The sequence below is a fragment of the Rattus norvegicus genome, chromosome 13, assembly GCF_036323735.1.
Source record: "Rattus norvegicus strain BN/NHsdMcwi chromosome 13, GRCr8, whole genome shotgun sequence".
NCBI classification, from domain to species: Eukaryota; Metazoa; Chordata; class Mammalia; order Rodentia; family Muridae; genus Rattus; species Rattus norvegicus.
The window spans coordinates 84,290,281-84,305,192 of NC_086031.1; the positions used below are offsets into that span (position 1 = coordinate 84,290,281).

General features: G+C 42.4%; 1 protein-coding gene and 1 pseudogene across 1 annotated transcript in view; one reads left to right on the forward strand and one right to left on the reverse strand.

The window, feature by feature from the left end:
• The window catches only part of Nuf2 (NUF2 component of NDC80 kinetochore complex), a 64,510-nt gene extending 63,833 nt beyond the window's left edge, over positions 1-677 (reverse strand). Inside the window, exon 1 of the mRNA XM_063272366.1 lies at positions 545-677. The gene's annotated coding sequence lies outside the window, so the exon portion shown is untranslated. The remainder of the gene's footprint in view (positions 1-544) is intronic.
• Positions 1-14,912, forward strand: part of Timm23-ps7 (translocase of inner mitochondrial membrane 23, pseudogene 7) — a 76,923-nt pseudogene that overhangs the window by 34,596 nt on the left and 27,415 nt on the right.

Consider the following 14,912-nt stretch of genomic DNA (forward strand, 5'->3'; position numbering starts at 1 on the left):
TCAGGACTTCCCATCTCAGTGCCATGGTGTGTGATACAGAGGCCATGGCTGGATACCAAAGTCAGAATCCTAGAATACTTACTCTATATAAAGTCCAAACAAACAGATGCCATCTTAAGCCTTCCAGTGACATACCAGCTAAGAATCAGAATAAATATTGACAGACATACTGACACTCAAGAATTCGTGTTCCATTACCAAGATAGCTATTACCACACAGAGGTTGTGGACATGTGTTGAGAAAATGTCTCAGGAAGAAAATGCTGTGGACTCAAAAGTAAATTCTGATTACCTCACCCTGAAAACATAAACCAGCTTTCAGAACTAATCACGTCAACCTGATTGACTACTGACAAGTGACAACGTCTAGTGAGCTGGCTAGCTCTACTGTGCAAAGTAAGCTGGTTTTGTGTGGCCTTCTTTGTTCAAGGAGCTTATTTTGAGCTTAATTTGAGAAAGGCCCAGGTTCTAATCTCTTGAGGAAAGTCATCAAATGACTGGATAAAAAAATATCTCCTTACCCCATAGGTATGCAAAGACTTACCAAGAAGAAATATGATAGAATGCTTTTGAAGTAGGCATCTTCTCCTTTGGTCTTCCCATTTTATTTTTTCTATACAAGCTAGTGGCTGTTTTTAATTTAGCATTCTGGTAAGGACCAAAAATAGCCTTGTGAGTTTTCTAATCTTGTTGCCCAGAACTTGGTAGAAAGAATCAAAGGAGATGTAGAAGAAGATGTAAAATACTTGGAAAGTTTCCAGAGTGAAAGGTCAGGTGACTTTCACCGCTTTAACTAGAAAAAATACTTCGCCAGGCCTGTGAAGAGAAGGGGAGAAAGAAGGAAGTTGCTGGTCTGGGCCTTAGAAACAGAACACCCTCTTATATGGACCCTGTGTGATATTAATTTTGTGGGCTTGATTAGATTATGGAGCATCTGTTTATGAGGCTTGTGCTTGGGTGTAAGATGGGGACTTTTCCAGACAGGATTAACTGCAGGGTGAAAATCAGCCCTGAATATGGAGGGCACAAATCCCCCATGGTTGGCTCACCCACTGAGTGAGAAGAGACATAGAGGAGACCCAGCTGGCCATCTGCATCCCATTTCCTCTGACTCCTCCTCTCCTAGATGTGATCTGGATCCTAGGCTTCTGCCACCTCAGCCACATGCTGCTCCCACCATCTCGCTTTCCCCACTGTAACAGATTATGTTGTCAACTCATTCCTTCCTCCCTGATGCCATGCATTGTCAGTCATTTGGTTACGGTGTGAGGAAAGTAAGTAACACACGCAGAAAGGTCCAGGTCGACAAGAGTATGGGGAGTGAAGAATGGAGCAGCCTTCTAAAACGAGACCAGGAGGGGTTGGGGATTTAGCTCAGTGGTAGAGCGCTTGCCTAGGAAGCGCAAGGCCCTGGGTTCGGTCCCCAGCTCTGGAAAAAAAAAAAAAAGAACTAAAACGAGACCAGGAAACACAAGAATAGCCTAATAGGGAAATGGTTGCCTTAGAGTATCCAAGCAGGAGGTCCCTAGGACAGACTTCAAGATGTGGCTGAAAAGCTGCACTTAACTTCCTGTCTCTATGTGTACCTGTAGGATGGACTGAGAGAACTCTAAGAGCTAAAGAGAAGCCACTAGAGAGAGGACCAAAAGGTACCACAGTCCAGTGTGGACAGATGAAATCCAGACGGCACCCTCACAGGGCAGGTTGGGCCTATGGAAAGTGACCATCAAATGTTAGATGCCAGTTTGAGAGGGAGTGAGAACACATAAACAGGTCTGAAGTCCAATGTGAGCCATAATAGTTAAATTGCTTCTGCGTTGAAGGATTTAAATTCATATCAACTAAACTTCTGCCCAGGCCACTCTACACCCCGGTGCACTCATTCATGTTTAGATGCACATATTGAGGCCCACACTGGCTATCGGTGACTCTGCTGGCTTCAGTGGTCACTCAGTCAAATAAACAGTTAAAGCAGAGAACATCCAAGTTTATAGGGCCACTTACTCCAGAGGCTTCATCTCCAGAAAAAATGGATGATGCTCATAACCTTAAGGGTCTTCTGGGTTAGCCCACGGGATGGACAATATTTAAACCTCCAATGGTTTATATGCTGGAGGTGATAAAGAAACTTATTGGCCAGCTGTCCTAAAATTCATAGTGGTGGCAGAAGCAAGAGAAACAGATTCTGGCCTTTGCATGCATGCTCTGGTACATGCGTGCCTATACTTGCACACAGACACACAAGCACACACAAGAGTCGAGGAATAAGAGGGAAGGAACGTCCCTGTGTTTTGATAAGATTTTAGTGCCTTGTGGGTTCAGTGAACATGAGGATAATAACTTCAGGGATCCTCAGTGTTCCTTCAGAACTTACATGAGCTTCCCTTTCAAGGCCCTTTCTTGTCTTCCTTCCCTCTCTGATAGAGGAGACAATCAGTCCATTCCCTAAAAACTCAGTATTCAAAGTATTTGTCCCCAATGCCATCTTCATCCTCTCAAATAAGCCTTTGCCTTCCTCTGTCCTTTGTGGTTGTTAATGCAGTGAATCTCTCTCTCTCTCTCTCTCTCTCTCTCTCTCTCTCTCTCTCTCTCTCTCTCTCTCTCTCTCTCTCTCTCTGCCCTTCATCCTCTGTAACTTACTTCACTTACAGACCCTCCCTTCTTATCGGACTCTCTGGAACTTCCCAGTAGATTCTTCGCAAATTGCACGGTGCTGATGGCTGTTGAAAAATGGTTGCAGTTTCCAGGAATTTTGCAATAGCTCCTGGCATTCGAGAGTCAGATATCATATACTCCCTGCCCTGTCTCCAAGGGCCCTTGCTGTTCCCTCCTCATAGCCAGAGCTGCAGCCATTGAAATCACTCTGCACTCTATCACAGGAGTGTTCCCAGGTACCCCCTCCTCGGTGACTGTGAATCCATCAAAGGCTGAGTGTGGCCTCACAGTGAGTCTCTCACTTGGCTTACCTTGGCCCTTCACTAAGCAATGCTAATGACTTAACATCTATCGAGATTCGAGATTCATTATTTTGTCTCTATTCTTCTGCAGGTAAGCTTTGGTTAGAGAATGTGAGGTTGTGAAGAAACTTATGAAGACAGGTCATGTGTGTCTGTGGGGAAAGAAGTGTTTTACAGGTAGGCACCTTTAGCTTCCCTAGAACACATACATGTAGAGCTGCTTTCTTCTACTTCTCTATAAACCAGTTTTGTCTTGGGGACAGAAGGGAAAAGAGCTTTGCCCGTTTTAAGGCGCCCCTGAAAAGGGCATGCATGTCCTTAATGAGCTGTTTCCTGGAGACTCTCTGAAATAGAATCCTCTGGATGCTGAGATTTTCCCAGAAGGGTACACTGAGATGCTGATTAGACTTTTTCTCCAATAACATCCAAAACCAACAATTAATTTTTCTATGAACAGACTCAAACCGCAATGTTTGTAAAAGGCACCGGAAGAAACCACGCTGGCTACAAAGCATGGATATTTTCCTCTACAAGGAATGAAACTTGCTTGTCTCCTTGCTCTTCTGAGATAGCCCAGGGCTGATGGGAACACAGCCACTGAGACCAGTGGCCCCCAGCACTGCCTTTCCCTGGGGAACACTCTCTTTTAAGGTGCCTTGGGGATCAGTGGACAAAGCCAGCCTGAGGTCCTCATGTCATGTCTGAAAGAGGAAACAACAAAATCTTCATGGGAAAATGATGAGAAAATGAAAATAGCCCAGATATACAAGTATTATCTAGCACCCTGGGGAGAGAGGAAGTATAGCCTAAAAAGGGTGGGTGTGTGTGAAGCAAAATAATGGGAAAAGGCAACAAAAACCGAGTTAAACGTTTAGTCCCAGCTATGGAAAAGAAATGTCCGTTTTTGCCCCTTTTCTCCATAGACACATTGTCTGAGGTACTTTCTAATAATGCTCACATTCTGTGCTGATGTCTTCAAGTAAAACATTTTATTGAAAAAAGTGAATTTTTGTAACAGAAAATTTGGAATATACAATAGCATTGAACTTTTTGCCCTTTAGTTTCAGATCGGGAGCCAGGGATGTCTACTTAACTGCTTCACTCACCTTCCGGCCTCCCAACTCAATCTTCACCTCCAAAAGAACCATCTACTGATGCTAGAGCCTGTGACGGGACTCTTCCTTGACTCTGACGCCTTCTCTACTCTTCTCTCCCCAAAGGACAAATATCTCTCATGCGGCTTTTCCCACCAGCCTAGGCAGAAATCGGCATTCTTCCTTCCTGCTTTCAGTGGTCCCTACACATGTCTCAGAAACACATCTCGTGACCTTGTCACAACCATATGAGTGTGTGTAAGTCTGCCTGCACATGTAAGACATACTCTCTCATCCTCTGCCTTACCTCCTGAGAGAGGATCTCTCAAAGAGTCCAGAGAGAGAATCTCCAAGCAAGATCAATCAGAGCTTGTCTTCTCTCTCTTTGTGTCTAGAGCATTGGAATTACAAATGTGGGTTTGCCATGCCTGGCTTGGGCATGGATGACAGGGATCCAAACTCAAGTCCTCTCTTCTGTGTAGCAAGAGCTCTTCCGACCCACTTATCCATCTCTGCAGTCTTTGTCACACATTCTTTTATTGCACTGACAAAACTTGTTGCTCTTGAAGGCCAGCTCCTTCACGACAGGGATGGTGTCTTAATCATTTTGGGATCCTCAAGATTTATGGCAACTCTTGGCCCAGTGAAAGTGTCAAAATGTGTGCTGAGCTGAGAAGGGGAAGTGGATAGACACAAAGTCCACCCCTCACTGAGAAGCTATTTGCAACTGATAGCTGCTGGGAAAGAGAAGTCAGTCTTCTTAGTGTCGCTGGGTATGTCAACCACAATCCAGGGCAGGCCCCATGCATGACAGCACAAAACAGACACCACCTTTTGGTCCACTTTTCCTTTTGGCGCTTTTGGCTTATTGTTATTTTTGTTTCTTGCTTGCTTTTGTTTTGTCTTAAGGAGAAGGAAAGAGAATATGGAGTTGCGTGGGGTACAGAGGTTAAGAGGATTTGGGAAGAGTTGAGAAAAGGAGAAAAATATGATCAAAAAGTATCATTTGAAAGAATTAAGTAAAATAGTTTGAAAAGTGTGCTGAGTAAATGGGAAAGAGAATAAATGATTATATTGAGTGGACTGAAAGGAAAAGTGGGTGGCTTGTAGGTCCCCTTCAAATCCTTTCCAAATCTTCACTTAGCTGGCTAAATGGCTTTAATATATATGATGCTAGCAACTCAATTTATTAAAAAGTCGAATAAACACAATAATAAACTAGTGCTCCAAACTTGAGTAACACATGGGGAAGACACTAAAAGAAAACAAAAGAGACTGCTTTGCCATACAAAGTAGAGATTCCTTCTGTAGATATGGAGGGACAGAAGGATAAATGTAGCTGTCAGAAAGGCAGTTCACTCTGCATGTTTATTTACACTTTCGTACACTGTCTTAATATGAAAAGGACCCCTTTTCTACTCGAGCCATTTCTAACCAAATTAAGATAACCTGCGTGATACAAAGGGCTGAAATAAGAGCGTAAGGACGCAAAGGCAGGTGCACTAATTCCAGTTGGGGATTAATTACAGCATTATACTCTTTATACTCCACCATCTTGCTTTAAAAGTCACACAAATAGGGCCGGGGAGATGGCTCAGTGGTTAAGAGCACTGACTGCTCTTCCAGAGGTCCTGGTTCAATTCCCAGCAACTACATGGTGGCTCACAACCATCTGTAATGGGATCCGATGCCCTCTTCTGGTGTGTCTGAGGACAGCGACCGTGTACTCTAAATAAAAATAAATTTTAAAAAAATCTTTTAAAAATTATCACACAAATAGACCACTGAGTTGAATTAAATGCCCAAATTTGTAGCAAAGTATTGTAATTACGAAAAAAAATTGCCAAAGAATGTACACGTTTAATATTCATTTCACCTTTCTGTCATATTCCTGGATCCTACCCCCAGTGTCACATGAGGAACAAAACAAAAGCAAAACAAATGAAAAACTGGAATCAGAATCCTTACTGTTTTCCCAAACAGAAGCAAATAAATGTAGCACCTATCAGCCAGAGGACAGCGAGGAATGCTATAAAAGGTGTGTGTGTGTGTGTAGGCTATTCACCAGAGAACAGCTCTAGGACCCAGGTTCAAGCCCAAAGTACATCTTATTATTCAGCCAGTGACTGCACTTGCTGTTTGAGGCCCACGTTTAGTTCTGAACTGGTCTCAGGATGAGCTTTTAAGCACAAAATCCACATCCTGGGTTGACACACCTCATCTAGTGAGTAAAAACAATTAGACCAAAGTGGAAACAAGGTTAGAGCGTTTAGGGATTCGTCGGATGTATGGACTTTGATGGATTAGATCTTTGTGTGAGTTTTGGCAGGTGTTGCTACCTCTATGCTGTGTTCCAAGGCCTGAATGGTTCGTCCACCATGGTATCAGCTGTGATAAGGTGTGGGGTCCAGGTACAAAGGAAACAGAAGATTCTAGAAAACTGCACTCACATTCTCACAACAGCAAAATATGCTCCTATGTGAAGTGGAACAGAAACGGATATTTTCCTGCTATAGTAATAAAAATGTGAGTGCTCTCTTGAGTCCTGTGGAAAAGGCAAATACGTGTGTAATGGGAATTCCACTCATCTATTACAGAGCGGACCAGGAACACATTTGTGGATTCTGGGAATGACATATCCTGTAATTCTTTAATTGAGATAATGGACACTCTGGACAAAGCCGAATGGAACTTCTCGTGTGTCTCAGCAGCATTTGGATGAGATCAAATGCCAGTGCAGTCCACTCTGCTTTGCTGAGGCTATGGTTTAGAACCCAAATTCTGATTGCTAGACCAGATGTATTCTTGCATGAATCATAATGCTCGATCCTGCATCTTGCATCCTGTATCCTTTGATCTTATAAGAATACACAGGTATCTTCTTAATGACAAGTCTGGGTTCAGTGGTGAGGCCACTGTAGCTGAGCGTGCCTGGGACCAATCACTATCTTTGGAGGAAGTCTCAACCTTTTCTTTTATACTGTCCTGGCCTGTGTGTGACTGTGTATCTGTTCTCACATTTAATAGCTCATGTTACTCTCTTATCCCTTCAAGCTCTAACAGTAACAACAGCTCCACGTACGTCATTGCTGTGTCATCAAAGGATTTTCCTGTTAGGCACCACAGCAACTGTAGCCAAAAGTGGTCAATGTCACTTTGTCCCTCCTATTCGTTCAATGTAATTACCCATCAACCTCCAGGTTTGTTTTTCATTGTCCCACAAAGGCTCGATACCATCCTTAAGAAGCGAGTAGTTAGAGCCAGATATTAAATGACTAAATAACTGGACAAGTTTGTGTAGAGCCCAAAAGTCTTCAACGGTATTAAGCTTAGGGATCAATCAAAGTTTGCCTGCTGCGTTTTGCTTTTTTTTATCCTTGAAAACCCAGAGTATCCAACCGTTCAGTAGAGAATGTTTATCCCATTGTTCTGTATCAGCAACCTCCTGATTAAAATTCTGTTTTTATCCCATCCTGTACAAATGATTTCTGGCTCCACAGTTCACTGTCTCGAATTGATCTGCTCCCCACCTGGTTGAATGTTTGGATCCAATTAGGCAACTATTTTTTTTCTAAGTATCAGTGTGATTATATGTGTGAGTCGTGTGAACAAGTGTGCACTGGGACTCACGTGGAAGCCGAAAGAAGACGTATTCCCTTGAGACAAGGTTATGGCTGCCCTTCGCTGCTTTCAGGGTTCTTTTTTCCCGTACCTTTTATCCCCCTAGTTTCACTTCCTATCCCTAGATAAAAGAGAGATGAGAGAGGTGGGGTGGGAAGAAAGAGAGAGGGAGAGGGGGAGGGGGAGGGGGAGGGGGAGGGGAGGGAGAGGGGAAGGGAGAGGGGAAGGGAGATGGGAAGGGAGAGGGAGAGGGGGAGGGGGAGGGAGAGGGAGAGGGGGAGGGGGAGGGAGAGGGAGGATAGGGAGAGGGAGAGGGAGAGGGAGAGGGGGAGGGAGAGGGAGAGGGGGAGGGGGAGGGAGAGGGGGAGGGGGAGGATAGGGAGAGGGAGAGGGAGAGGGAGAGGGAGAGGGAGAGGGAGAGACATCTGAATCTAATTTCTTTCGTTCTTGTTTGGTTTTGTTTTTGTTTTGTTTTGTTTTGCAGGACTACTAACAAACTACAACCAACTCACTACCCAGGGTCTCTCACTAATTTGGGTTATGCTAAGCAAGAAGCTTCCAGGATCACCCTGTCACCACCTCCCAATGCTAGAATTACAGGCACCTGCTATTTTCATGTGGAGGGTGTGGGATCTGAACTCACAGCACACAGCACAGCAAATGTTCTTCCCCCTGGGCCATGTTCTCAACTCCTCGGCATGTTTCTATGAGCATGTTCCTACATATTGACATCTATGTTCGGGAGAAAAGGCTTGTCTCTAGCCCCACCTCTTTCAGCAGCAGCCAGCAGCAGGCTTACTTCTCCTCCCTCCATATGTGTGCAGAGTTGTTTTGGTTCCTAAACTTAAGACGACAGGTTGGAAGAAAAAGCGTTTTTGAAACTGATTTCCACGTCGCCTAGGAGACGCACTTTTCTTTGTGAAGTTGGCTCCGAGTGAAGATGCTGTTACAATTCATTACAAGCCAGACCTGGTGGCGTTTTTCTGACTGTGTATGGGCCATTCAGAGCCTAGTCACTAGTTTCTTTCTTCCATTTTATTTCTGCCTCCTCCTGTCCCTTATCCCAGATTTACTTAAGAAAAAAAAATGGTGCTTTTCTAACTTATTGCTGATCACAGACCTTCAGTATGGGTTGAGATTAGAACTAAAAAGTCAGAGAGACCAAATTTCAGAGCACTCTTATATGGAAAACACGAGACATAGAGGATCATTTAAACAGGAACAGAAAGTATCTGGGGTCTTCATTATTTTTGTGCTACCAAAAGTGGGGGGGGGGATTCCCCCAGAGTGATTGAAATACTCAGATTATTCCCTCAGCATGCTCCCAATCAGGATCAGGCAACAATTTTCTCGCCCAGTAAGACCTCTGTTTGCAACTGGGTGACCTGTCGATATGACTTAGAAGTGTAGATTATTAAATTTGCTGTAGCCCCCATAACTTTTAAGGCAAGGAAGATCATCCAGAGTCAAAGAAACATGCATTGGTAAATCCAGGATTCTAATCCATGTCTGTCTGGTGTTTCTCTGGTACAATCAAAATAACTTTTATAAACAGCTTCCATGTAAATTAAAATTCCCTGTCTTGAAGTCATTTATTTGTTTTAAGCTTGTCTCCAGAAAGCTCTTAGAAAACATTCCCTTTGGGAGTATAGTGTATTTTTATAGCATCCAATTTGTTAAATTTGATTTTTAGATTGGTTCCCAATCTCTACCAAAGTGTGCGCACACAAGAAAATCAGGTTCATTAGACAGAGACGTGTGTCTGGACGGTGTGCAATGAAGTCAGAAAGTGGCCAGAACAACATTCTAAGTATATGTTTCTCAGAGTATTTGTGATCTGTAAGATGATAATAATGGGGGAAAAAAGAAAGATAATTCTAATTAAATCATCTGAGATATTGGAGCGATCACAGTTAAATGGATTTTTAATTTTTCTCTGCAAAGCACTCTGCAAAGATTATGAAGACAGCCAGGTATGTTTATAGCCTCAGGGAAGAGGACAGCAGGCACAAAGCCAGCTTGGACCATCTAGCAAGACCCTCCCTCTGTGGAGACAAAGAAAGACAAACTGCGGAGAATAAATTTTCAAAGTATATGTCTGACAAGACTCACATAGATCATTCAAGGACCTCAGTTAAACTAAGAACACTGCAACTGGACAAAGAAATGGAAAGGCAGTTGAAGAAAGCATGTGATGTGTGTAGCAGATAGAAGCATGAAAAGGTGTTTGCCATCATCCATCATTAAGGAAGCAATGAGGTCCCATCCCACACGGAGAAGGACCACCATTGAAGAGACTCTCAGTGGCAACCATTGGCAGAGAAGTTCATACGCGGGGTTTCTCACACAGGGCTGACGGGGAAGTAAAGGGGTAAAGCCAGCTGCTCTAGGAAATGATTAGAAGACAGTTCTTCAGAAAACTAAATATAAACTTAATGTATGACTAAGCAATCATATTCCTGGATATCTATTTCAGAAAAATGAAAGCACATGTGTATGAAAAAAATCTATATTAATGTCCTTGAAGGTTTATTTATAATAGCCAAGAGTTGGAAATAACTCCAGTTTCTTTCGATGGATGTACATTTAAATGGAGAGTGGTAAGAACCCAGCATGGAAATGAATATCCATGGATATGAACAGTACCCTATCTCTCAGGGAAAGTATGCTGAGTGAAAGCAAGTCCATATGAAGAGTCTACATACTATAGGATACTGTTTCACACCATTCTGAGAGGGACATACTTGTGCAGCAGGAGATAGTGGTTTCTGAGGGATGAAATGAGTGCCACTGAAAAGGTACAGCAGGAGATCTATACTGGAGCTATAGTGCGAGGAATCATCAATGTACAGAGGACCCCAGTAGACATGAGAATGTATGAAAACTCTTTTAGAACAAATGAAGGCAGGAACAAGCACAAGGACCAAGACTTGCATCCTGAAACATACCATTAAAAACCTTAACTTAGACTTTCATTAGGTATTAAATGGCAAAGCTGACAGAACTCCTTTCTGATCTGTGGTGGATAATACAATGATTTGGCAAGCTGTCTTCATCCTGGTCCTTTTGATAAAAAGGATACACACATTTTATTGTCTCACTAAGTTCTTACAATGGCTCAAACTTATCCATGTACTTCTTACAAGTTCTTACAAGTTCTTTGTGTCACTGACGGAAACCAGAGCCCTGTACTTATCACAGTTCTGATCGATTCCATTCTTTCGGCTATGCCAGTTGCTGGAACTCCCTCAGAAGGATGGAATGCCTAACAAAATGGATGTGTTCACTTTTGGTTCTTTGCACTGGTCTCAATATAGGGTTGGCAGAACATGAGCACATGGTCCAGGAGATCTGAACCAGCTGCTGCAGCATCTCCAGGTACATGGAGAATGGAAGGAGGTGATGGACAGCTCTGGGTCCCTGCTGCCCTCCAGAGTCTCCAGGGTGGCAGAGGCAGTACTAATTTGGCCTTGCCAATGCCCAACAGGGCATGCCTTACATTTGATCACCTCCTACATGAGTGTAACCAAGGAAAATAAATCTAAATTATATCACTGACAACCTCTAGTGTTGACTGTTCCCCTCATAGAGCCTAAACTTCATCAATCAGGACCATATCTATTCAGCCCTCTGATAAGCACCTTGTATGTAGTAAAATATGTATTTGAAATACTTAAGTCTGTTACAAACATCTAAACCATGCATTTATGGAAAACTCCTTTGCTAATGACTAAGCCCTGGGCAGACTTTGTAATTTTTACATAGACAGAGTTTTCCCTTCTATGGGTAGAATTTTATAGATCATAAATTCAAATGCTCAGAGACCTTTAAAAGTTATTTATTCTTACTGTCTCACCCAGTCTTCTGGCGCTGGACTATTGACTCAACAGAGCTTAGCTGAAACTGGCACTAATCTAACACTAACAATATTTCCTACTTTTTCCAGACCCTTTCTGCCAAGAGCATTAAACAGTGACGAGGTAAGCAGGAAAAGGCCAAATCCTGAACTTTGCCCTGTATCTGGCTACTGTAGGTGCTCTCTACTCCAGACTAAACTTCAGCTCTGTTGAATCTTGGGTCCAGAATGATTTGATTACAGTTGTCAGTTATCCCAGAATCCTCGTTGCCTCATATGTGTGCAGTAAAAACCTTTGTGACAAGATTTACAAAGACAGTCAAAGCATATTGAAGGATAAAGGCCATGGCCATATTACAGACACTTTTTCCGTGTTTGCCTTTGTCATTCTCGTTTCATTTACTGTAAGGACAGTGACGATGGGTTCCAGAAGATGGAAATTGTATCTTGAGTCTCAAGCGATTCTCTCTCACTGGTACATCATCAGGCAATCCCAGAGCTCTGAACTTCCTCTGTAGACAGCCATAAGGCTCGATCAGGGAAGTCAATGGTCTCCTTTGAGACATCACTTGTCCTAGATCATCCAAGATTCATTAAAGGGCATAATAAGTTAAATCACTTCTGGAGGAGTAATCCTACTTCAAGCCCAAAGATGCTGTAGGATCTGATGCAGAAGGGTACCTCATAGGAGGATGCCACGTGCTGACTAGGAATGGCTGAGATAAAGAGAAAAGCAAAAGCATGAAGGAGAGAAAATGGTCAGTACATTAGTGATCTATAAAGTCAACACATACGATTGTCACAAACATTCCCTTACGTGCCAGTGAGCATCCTCCCATTTTACAGAAGAGGAAACTGAGGCAGGAACTGTAATTCATTTTCAGGAAATAGGAAAAGTTTGGAAGAAAGAGTCATTTTTTAATCATCTAAGAGGAAGAACTGCCATGCTGTGAAATGCTGCGAAAAACAAATTAAACTGGAAACATGCATGCTAATTAGGGGCTGTTGCTATGGTGCACGGGGAAAATGATGAACACTAGACTAAAATCTTGGAGAACTTACTCTTTATTGGATAGAAGAGACATTTTACATTGCTCCCTGTGTACACCCTTCCTGTCTTTCCCTCCTCCCAAATTTGTTCTCACTCAAGGATGAAATTTGAGAGCTTCCTGCTCAGCTGGAGAGTAACTTCATTTTTGTTTATTAAATTGAATGAAAATGTGAGTAAATTTCTCTCCTTGAATTTTACCCTTCATGCTTTACAAGACAGGAAAGGGCGTTTTCAGCCCCTCCTCCCATTCATGAAGCACACAGAAATGGGACATCAATTGTCCCATTGGGGGACCATTCCCTAGTTTCTTTCTCGACTTTGGACCCAACTCTTTCTCCTGACCATGCCTAAGTTTGCACTTATGGAAGATGCTAAAATGGTCATTAGCTGGTTCCACCTGTTCTCCCAAAGCCAGTTTCCCCTCTCCATCTCCCCTCCCCCCTCTCTCTCTGTCTCTGTCTCCCTCCCTCCCTCCCTCCCTCTTACCTTATCTCTATCTCTATCTACTCTAAAGATAAGAAGAGCTACCAATGCCCAAGATTCCAAAAGAAGCATCAGTGATGGTGGAAATAAGTAAAAGGCTTGTGTGCACCAGGCTGTGTTTTCAGGGAAATACTTATCCCCGCATTGTTGCCTGAAAAGAGTTCAGTACAAGGAATGAATAAGTGCCTCTGATCCTTTGGTTCCTTATCTACAAAATGTAGATTAGGGATAGATGATCTTTAACCAGGATAATTCTATTCCCGCTCTCCTTTTGAGGATCACTATAGGATAAATAGAGAAAATGGTGAGGTTTTTATCATCTCATTTTGAATCAAATCAAAGCTCCTTCAGGAAACTTTGTCAACCATCATTAAAGAGAAAGGACAAAGATAAACAACAGGAGTCTTTGATCCTGGGACCTGTTAATCAGTCCATTGAAAAAACTTAACGGCAATCACTCTCTCTAATCATATTAAACTCTGGCAGAGCTGACTTTCTGCATGTGTCAGATACCCATTGGCCTCACCCAGATCTAATAAACAAAGTGGTTTATTACACCATTAACTCTGTACTGAGAGAGGTATCAAAAGCTAAACTAAAGGGAGGTCTGGAAAGCTGATTGCTCAGGCTGGACCACTCACATCTGTGAGTGACTCAAGGGAAAACTACTTTATAGCTTTTTTTTCCTTGTAGAGATGATTACTTGAAAGTCATAGAGCAAGTTAGTGATGAAGGATGAAAACATGATAAAATGTGCTAATTAACTGAATTTGCATTCATTGATCATATACCACAGAAAATGTGGTAGAGTTGAAAGAGTAAGATCATAAACATGAATACATGCTAGTTCCCAAGAGCAAAAATGTATTGGCAGTTATGTGAAGGAAGACTGTGAAAGATTCACAGTGGAATTACTCCAATGTGGAATTACATTGGAGAAGGTCATCACTTTATTAGGAAAGAAAAGACAGAAAATGTAAAAATCTTTAACGAAGAGTTAGGTAAAGTTGAGCCCAGTAGTACAGATTGGAAGAAGTGGAAGGAAGTTCTAGACTTCAAGACCAACTACAGTGAGACCCTGTCTTAATTAAGGTTTTACTGCTGTGAACTGGCACCATAACCAAGTAACTCTTATAAGGACGTTTAATTGGGGCTGGCTTACAGGTTCATAGGTTCAATCCATTATCATCAAGGTGGGAACATGGCAGCTTCCAGGTTTAGGCAGAGCTGAGAATTCTACATCTTTATCTGAAGGCTGCCAGAAGACTGGCTTCCAGGCAGCTAGGAAGAGGGTCTTAAAGTCCATGCCCACAGGGCCACACCTACTGCCACAAGGCCACACCTCTTAATAGTGCCACTTCCTGGGTCAACCACATACAAACCACCACAGATTTAGTCTCAAAAGACAAACCAGAACCCTTGAGATAGTTCAGTAGGTGAAAGTGCTGGCTGCTAAGCCTGACAACTCACATTCAATCCCCAGAACCTACAGAGTAGAAGGAGACAATCAAGTTCTACAAGTAGTCTTGTAACCTCTAAATGTATGCACATAGGCACCCACAACACACTAAATACATAAATAAATACAAACATACATACATACATACATACATACATACATACATACATACATACATACATAAAATGGTTTTATATGTGTGTATATAACTATATATAAGTTCCTTTCTAATCATACTATCCATAACTAGAGTCATGTTTAGGTGATTTGAAAACATTTTTGGCAAAGTGACATGCAGTTTTCTTGCATCTGTTTGCCTGATATGAAATTTTAGTAGTTATTTAGTACATATTAAACTATTCTAAATTAGAAGGGATAATTAATTAGAAAT